We start from the raw sequence: 7,279 nt of genomic DNA, 5'->3' as shown, positions 1-7,279 counted from the left end.
ATGGAGAGAGGAGGGGAAGACAGAGAGAAGGAGAGAAAGACAGACACCTGCAGACCTGCTTCACCGCCTGTGAAGCGACTCCCCTGCAGGTGGGGAGCCGGAAGCTCAAACTGGGATCCTTAGGCTGATCCTTGTGCTTTGTGCCATGTGTGCTTAACCCACTGTGCTACCCCCCCCCCCGACTCCCCTTTTTAAATCTTTATTTTTTGGATAGAGACAACCAGAAATCAAGAGGAAAGGGGGAGATAGAGAGACAGAGAGACACCTGCAGGCCCGCTTTACCACTTGCGAAGCTTTCCCCCTGCAGGTGGGGACCGGGGGCTTGAACTCAGGTCCTTGTGCACTGTAACATATGTGCTCAACCAAGTGCGCCACCATCCGGCCCCTCATTTTTTTTTTTTTTTAACCAGAGCACTGTTCAGCTCTGCCTACTGGTAGTGTTGGGGAGTGAACCTGGGACCTGGGAGACTTAGCCATAAAGGTCTTTTTGCATATATAATCTCTCAGCCCTCCACTAAGATTTTAGAACTGTTAAAGAGTTTAGCAAATTACCCCTTTCCAAATTTGCTTTTTAATTTAGGAACTTAAATTTATTAATTCCATGAGTACTTTTAACTCTGATAATTAGTCAAGGATGTTTGGTCTTTCCTGGCATGCTTTCGCCAGCACAGCAAAGGCATGCCTTATAGGCCTTTTAGTGGAATAGCCCTGATCTTCATTACATGCCTAAGACAACAAGAGGGGCATTATTCATAATGAGATTAGTCAAAATTATCATTCCTCTATACAGTTTAATTTTATGGTTGATTAATGATAAAGTCAGGTTTTATATTAATTCAACTAAGTATTAGTAGTATTTAAAAAACAACTAAATGTTTAAGCCATCTTTTGTTAATCCTGTCATTTCTTTTTAGAAAGAGACAGTTACATAAATCTGAAGATTAGAAAAACATCTTAGTTTTTACATATGCTTAGAAAAACATATGCAATATTAGTCTTTTACATCTTAGTTTTTTTACATAGGCGATCCTAGTTTTTTACATCTTAATTTTTTTACATATGCGATCTTAGTTTTTACATATGCTTAGAAAAACATCTTAGTTTAAGAAAACAGCTAATACTACTCTGTCACAATACTTAAATTTTAATTTTAGAAATTCCACACTCTGAGTGTATTCAGGTTTCATCAGAGCATAGTTTAAAGCACAGCGAGATGAAAAAACATCACTAAACACTGATACTTTACAAGTAAATCACTAAGTTATGAAGTTCTTAGAAAAAAAAAAAAATACTTGGATAACAGTCCTAGAACAAAATGGTTAAGGTTTTGATGAGAGGAAGAGAGATAGGCTTGAGGACAGAATGAGGTAAAGCTCCAGGCATGAGGAATTTGAGGATCCCTACAAATTGAGAAGTGTGGAAAAAATGTTAATAGGAGAGACCAATCAACTAACTTCGAAATTTTGTTTCTGTTAGTGGCAAATCCCTGTGCCCAGCGTCAGGTTTGTGCTCAGTGTGGGTTTCCAGTTGGCTTACACTGGAAATTAAACTCCCAAGTTTATGGAAATACCAGTGTCTAGAAAGTTGCCAGAGATACAAATGCTCAAAAACAGGCAAGCAAACAAAAACTTAAGTGAGTCTTAAAATCTTTAAAGTTATTATACAAAAACAGTCTATAGAATTCTGAAAAGTTATGGACATAATCACCTCAAAGAAGTTCATCAGTTCTTTAGTCTTACAACTATTCTGTTTCATATTTCTCAAATTTATGAGACTGAAAAGGGCATTCTAAAAATCAATACAAAGCATAAAAAAGCAGTTCAAAGATTTAGAAATTTGCAGTGTCTTGTCTTTAACACATCCACTCTCTTCTTAGGATAGATAAAACCAGATAGTGTTGTACGACTTGAGAAGAAGTTGGACATGGCATCATAATTGAGGTAGCAGAGGCATTAACTTCAATCTTATTTAGGAAACTTTTCTTACATTGGGATAAGGGCAAATTGCATTTTCCCTAAAAGGGGAAGTGTGGAAACTGGGGAAACCCCTACACATTATTTCCACAATCCCCATATTATGCTAGGGAACTTCCAATTATGCTCACTCATTAAGCATTTTCAGAGTATTTCGGCCCTGCATTGTATTAAAAGCTGTGGAGAGGTATACAAATAGAGCAAGTGCACAGTCCTTACCCCTAAAGAGGTTACAATCAAAAAAGAGGGAACCAACCCTGGAACTCAGAACAAAAGCAGTGACTGCATAATAATGTACTAGTGGGAGTGGGGGATGGGTATTTGGAAGGCCAGTTGTTACTAGGAAAGCAATTTCCCGGAGGTGAGAGCTTAGGCCAGCTCTGAAAGAGGTTGATTGTAATGATTTGCTAGAGTGAAAGTTGGGAGGGCCTTCTTCTTTGGAGATAAACATCTGCCCAGATTTAAAGGTGGGAAATATCTTTAAGTGTGGGAGATCGACTTCCTAGAAGAATGAAAGCGGACTTGGGGGAAAAACCAATTTTAAGGATATAATAGGTAAGTCTGTAAAAGTCAGTTGATGAACGTGGGTAGGGAAGGAAACCATTTTGTTTTTGTTGTCCTTAAGCTAAAAAGCCAAAATTCAATGAAATGGGTGTAGAACAAATGAGAAACTTACATGAGAAGAATGATTATGACGGCTACCCCAAAATGATACCGCAGAAGAGAGGTCCTGTGGCTCAGGAAACAAAGCTAGACATGCCATAATGTAGGCCTAGTTTATTTAGACCTGGAATAAAATGGGCGTTAAGACAATTTTCAAAGCTGAATAGAGAGTAGTAACAAGTACAAATAAAAGTTTATACTTCAGGCTATCTCATTACTATGCTCTAATTACTAACACAATAATAGCCTGCAAAAAAAAATATATATATATATATATGTCCTTCTCGACCCAGCACCTCTTCCTATTTATATTTGTATTCAAGACATTTTATTGAGGGCACTCTGTTCAGTACCTGTGCCTTACTCAGCTTTCTCTTACTTTGGCTTTTTCCCATTTCGCCTTTTTTTATTCATTTAAAGTACTTTGGTCCTTACAAGATGAGCCTGTATGCTTTCATTTCCTCGAAACTATTTATACTCTCATGAAATTTCCAGTCTTAAGCCTGCTAGTCAATTTTTGACTTGAAGTCTTGACTAGTGAAGGAATTCATCCTGATAAACTCCTTTAAAAGAGTTTAATGATCATTATAGAGAATTTAGGAAAATCACATTTAATCTTATCAACTCTATTAAAATGTTGATATATTGTTTCCAAGTGTTACCCAGTGTGAATGACTTACACATACATAATTCAAAATGTGATAGATACAGCTTCACATCTTGTTTTTAGTTTTCACTTTTATAGTTATTGTAGATCATGAATTCCAAACAGATCTATTCACAATCTTGTTAAGACCCCCTGCTACTGCTACTACCCTTGAACTAAGTTGCTTCCTAGATCCTCCCTCGGATGTAGCCATGGCTCCTGCTCCCTTGTAGCTCTAGTTGCCTGATGTCCACTGTTTGCTTTCTCATTGTGTCTTTAGACCATTACTCAGTGCACCTCAACCTCTTTTTCACCTTGTAAAGTGTTTGGGTAAAGCTTTATCAAGATTTCCTACAAATGACTGCTCTTGGGTCTGGTGTCATCCCAGTCCAATATAATAAACTATAATAAAACGGGAGAGTGTAATACCAATAAAGTAATTTAGGAAGAAGGAACCTCTTGGAAAGACGTAAATGGTATATAAAGTTGAGTTGATTTACATATCCTTCACATAATATTTTAAACAAGATTTTTATAACTACAAAATGTCCTAAGATTATATCAGATGAACCTAACCTTTTCCACAGTGCTGAAGAATTAGGATGTTTCTGGCTTTCACTATTCGAAATAACATTGAGATGAACAGCCTTCTGAATTGCCCGAGTCTCAGGTTAAAAACCCTTCAATTTCTGAAAGTTGAATTTAGTATGATTAGAAGTGGTAAGTTTACGAAACAACCTTCCAGAAGGGTTCTGTGACATTAAAAAGGGAGCGCAAGGATTTTCACCTTTGTTTATAGTTCGCTTTCGGTTAGTTGCAGGGAGTATGGTATTGTGTGTCAGAAATATTTAATCAGATGAAATACTTCCGGTTAAGAGATGCTCTCACTGAATACATTGAGTGCACTTCAGAAACGAAGGTCAGTGGAAAAGATGCCAAGTTTGTGAAGTGTTGAGTGGGAGGAATGCTCTGGGGCCAAAAATTGGAAAAAGGGTTAGCATGTTAGTATGCATTTATTTAGAAGTCAGAAAACCACACACGGTCCTCCCTGGTCTTTAAACTTCGTGTGCATATGCCTCTATTTTTGACAGTGTCATCTTCATGGACATAGTATTGGGTATATAAAATATATATATATATATATATTTTTTTTTTTCCCGTAAGTCCAGCTGTTGGAGATGCTTGCCACGGTTAGCTACAGAACAGCTGCCATGGCTGACAGGCAGGATGTGAGCCATTTCCCTGGGCGCAGACAGCATTTTCCTTCCCCTCAGGTCACCGGAGACCCGGCCGGCCGGCCGGCGCGCTGTGGTGCGCGCGTTTGTGCGCGTCCTGCCTTTGCACACGACTCCGCCGCCGCGGGGCTGCTGACCGCCGTCTACGCGAACTGTGCCTCGTGCTCGGCGGCACCTCAGTCACACACATGCGGCACCCGCCAGGCTCTGACAGGCCGGGAACGTCGCTCGCCCGCCCGCCCGCCCGCCCGCCCGTCAGTCCGTCCGTCCGTCCCGCGACTGGCCGGCGCTCGCCGCCCAGAGCCTTTTCTCTCCCTCAGGCTGAGGGCCGAGCGCGGCGGCGGCGGCGGCGGCGGCGGCGGCTAAACGCCGGTGGGCGGCCCTCCGTGGACCCGGAGGCTTTTCGTCGTCCTCTCCAGCTTTTCTTCCTCCCCGATGCTCTGCGGCTTGTTTTGTGTTTTTTTTTTTTTTTTTGGTTTGTTTTGTTTTTTCTCCTCTGAATGGACGTCGCTGTCTAAATGTGATCGTTTTCAGGGGAAGGTAAATGGGTCGTCGTCGGAGGAGGAGGAGTTCTTTGCGGACCCGTGAAACCCTCTTTCTCCGGCGGCTTCTCATTTTATGGATTTTGATTCTCAGTATTTTTCATTATTGCATTTACCCGCCCGACTGCGGGCCTGAGGAAACGCACTTGAAGGGAGGAGTCGCGGCTACCTCAGGGCGGGGGGGGGCAGCGCTACCATGTCTGCCGAGGAGCATCAGCCGCCTGCGGCCCGCCGTCCATTCGCGCGGACACACTCGCCACCGAGGGAAAGGGGAGCTCCGCGGCCCAGACGCCGCTCCCGGCCCCGCGAGGCCGTCCACAGTCGCCGCGACGAGCAGCAGCGGCAGCCGCGGCGGCTGAGGCGCAGGGGGCGGGGCCAGGGGCCAGGGGCGGGGCCTGCCGGGCGTCACCGCTGACGTCACGTCCATCCCCGCGGCCGCCGCGGTGGCCGCCGCACCGGGCGGGAATGGGGGCGAGCGCTAAGATGGCCGCCCCGGCGCGGCGCCGGCTGGTGAGTGTGCGTGAGGGTCGCGCGGGGCTGCGGCGGTTGGCGAAGCGGGGCTCCCTGAGGGGCGGACGTCGAGACGGAAAGCGCCCCGGGCCGAGAGGCACCTGGCGGCGTCTTTCCCGCCAAGCTGGGCGCTGCGGGCTCCTGAGGGAGGGAGCGGAGCGGAGCGGGGCCGCTGCGGACGCACTGCGGGGAGCGAGCCTGGCGGCGGCGGCGCCTCAGGAAAGTTTCGGTGGGTCGCGTGGCGCTTGGCTGGCGTCCTGCCCGAGAGATGGAAGGATGACTGGAAGGATGGATGGATGGGTGGAAGGATGGATGGATGGGTGGAAGGATGACTGGAAGGATGGATGGATGGGTGGAAGGATGACTGGAAGGATGGGTGGAAGGATGGATGGATGGATGGGTGGAAGGATGACTGGAAGGATGGATGGAAGGATGACTGGATGGATGGATGGGTGGAAGGATGACTGGAAGGATGGATGGAAGGATGACTGGATGGATGGATGGGTGGAAGGATGACTGGAAGGATGGATGGAAGAATGGATGGATGGGTGGAAGGATGACTGGAAGGATGGATGGAAGGATGACTGGAAGGATGGATGGATGACTGGAAGGATGGATGGATGGATGGATGGAAGGATGACTGGAAGGATGGATGGATGGATGGGTGGAAGGATGACTGGAAGGATGGATGGAAGGATGACTGGAAGGATGGATGGATGGATGGGTGGAAGGATGACTGGAAGGATGGATGGAAGGATGACTGGAAGGATGGATGGAAGGATGGATGGATGGGTGGAAGGATGACTGGAAGGATGGATGGAAGGATGGATGGATGGATGGGTGGAAGGATGACTGGAAGGATGGATGGATGGGTGGAAGGATGACTGGAAGGATAGATGGAAGGATGGATGGAAGGAAGGAAGGATGACTGGAAGGATGGATGGATGGAAGGATGGATGGATGGAAGGATGACTGGAAGGATGGATGGGTGGAAGGATGACTGGAAGGATAGATGGAAGGATGGATGGAAGGAAGGATGACTGGAAGGATGGATAGATGGAAGGATGGATGGATGGAAGGATGACTGGAAGGATGGATGGGTGGAAGGATGACTGGAAGGATGGATGGATGGGTGGAAGGAAGGAAGATGCTGCGAGGTGGCGCGTCCCCGGCAGCCGTGGGAGGCGAGGGAGTGAGGCGACCCGAGGGGAGGCGGAGGCTCCGACGGGGGTGACCCGCGCTCCGGAGCGTCTGAGGGCCGAGGCCGCGGGCTGAGGAGCCGCCCCCGTCGCTCCCGGTCGCTCGCCCCCCGCACCTGCTGCAGCCGCGTCCACGGACGGCCGGGCCCGGGGCGACAGGGGGCGGGGCCGGGGCGACAGGGGGCGGGGCCGGGGCGACGGGGGCGGGGCCGGGGCGACGGGGGCGGGGGCGGGGGCGCGGTGTCGGCGAGGGAAGCCCGGGCGGGATCCCGACCCGGATGGGACGCCGCCGGAGAGCCGCTGCCGCCCCATCCCCCATGGGCCTCCCTCCCCTCCGCTCCGCTCCCCTCCCTCCTTCCTCCCCCATCACCCTCTCCCCTCCTCCTTTCCCTGTAGCCCTCCCCGCCCCTCTCTTCCCCATACCTTCCCTACCCCGTCCCTCTCCCTCTCCCTCCTCCCTCCTCCCTCCTCCCTCCTCCCCTGAAAAAGAAAAGTGAAAGGCATCATTTGC

At 48.0% G+C, this 7,279-nt stretch overlaps 1 protein-coding gene across 2 annotated transcripts in view; it reads left to right on the top strand.

Annotated features, from left to right (window-relative positions):
* Positions 1 to 2,361: 2,361 nt before the first annotated feature.
* Positions 2,362 to 7,279, top strand: part of USP44 (ubiquitin specific peptidase 44) — a 51,130-nt gene continuing 46,212 nt past the window's right edge. The window contains exon 1 of one of the 2 annotated variants that reach the window (XM_060195567.1): positions 2,362 to 2,528. The gene's annotated coding sequence lies outside the window, so the exon portion shown is untranslated. Of the gene's footprint in view, positions 2,529 to 5,527; positions 5,570 to 7,279 lie in introns of those variants that run through there. The other variant, XM_007523190.2, reaches the window with a different exon arrangement.

This window comes from Erinaceus europaeus, chromosome 7 (assembly GCF_950295315.1).
Source record: "Erinaceus europaeus chromosome 7, mEriEur2.1, whole genome shotgun sequence".
Classification (NCBI taxonomy): domain Eukaryota; kingdom Metazoa; phylum Chordata; class Mammalia; order Eulipotyphla; family Erinaceidae; genus Erinaceus; species Erinaceus europaeus.
Note: the sequence above shows the minus strand (reverse complement) of the source record. Positions and strands in the feature narration are given on the sequence as shown.